Below are 1290 nucleotides of genomic sequence, written 5' to 3'. Positions count from 1 at the left end.
GGAAAGCACGCTATCTAGGAGAACCGACACGAGGAATCGACTAACAGCACTTTTAACACCTGCAGCTAAGGCGCTAGCGCGCAGTAGGGAGTAAGAAGGAGGCCTTCCTTCGTTATCTCACGCCTGTGTAGAATTTTCTCACAGAGCTTAGGCTCTAATGCCAAGACTAGAGGGGCCAATAGGAACGCAGGAGCTTATTGAAGCTCAAATTCAGCAAGAAACACAGACATATCAAAACATAAAAATACAAAAAAAGACTAGCCTCAAAGGACCTTAGAGGCACAAGCAAACGACTAATGGATAATAATCCAGAAATCGAGATGGCTGAGGAGGCCCCTACGCCGTGCCCTAACAGGCAACCAGAAGAACCGCCTAGGCCTACCCATACTAGGACAAGAAGCAATTTTTCTCCATTTATTGGAGCAGTGCCAAGATACCCTACAGTAGGGAAAACACCAAAGGCAACCTCTATTGAGGAGGCCTTAGAGATTGCTAGAAACCTAGTAATCTAAGCAGCTAACCTAGCTAAGAACAACCCTACTAGGCAAACCAGTTTACTAGACCTTGTAGAAGTCTTTAGAGACTTTATAGAGAACGGTAGAGTAAATAAGAAAAACTCTACAATTCTAGGAGACTAAATCTCCTCTCTATCTAACGTCTCTAAAGAACTAAGAGAGAAAGTTAGACGCCTTGAAAAACCAAATACCCCGCCCACCTAACCTTAAGCTTAGCCCCCTAGCTCCTACGCAATAGTCGTAGCTAGTAATTAAGAATAACCTTAGACATATATCTAAAAAAAAAACTAAAAACACATAAAAAAAAACACCTAAAAAGACAACTAAAAAAAGACTACTAGCTTGTTAGATCGCTAAATCGTTCTAGTTAGCGATATACCTACTGCATTTAACGCCCTAAAAATCAGAAACGCCTTCAACAAAGCCTTTACAATAGAGGGAGGGGTACAACCCTAGTAGTAGCCTTAGTAACACCTTTAGCAAAAGGTAATAAAATAGTTACTACCACCCTAGCTTTTTTAGCAAAATACCTTCTAGAAAACCAAGAGATCTAGAAGGATATTATAGAGTTCAAAGCAGCCTAACTAATCACCCCTTGGTTCAAAGTAGTTATCTATAAACTACCAACAAACTATAGCCTAGAGGTCCTAAAGGAGGAAATTGAAATCTTCAATAAAGGCCTAAAGGTAGTAGGCAGCCCTTTCTGGTTAACACTAGAATCTAGAAGAGAAAACCAAAACTTTAGATCCGCCTGCGTAGCTTTTGCTACAGAACA

Source organism: Exserohilum turcica (assembly GCF_000359705.1).
Source record: "Exserohilum turcica Et28A unplaced genomic scaffold SETTUscaffold_5, whole genome shotgun sequence".
In the NCBI taxonomy this organism is placed as follows: domain Eukaryota; kingdom Fungi; phylum Ascomycota; class Dothideomycetes; order Pleosporales; family Pleosporaceae; genus Exserohilum; species Exserohilum turcicum.
Note: the sequence above shows the minus strand (reverse complement) of the source record.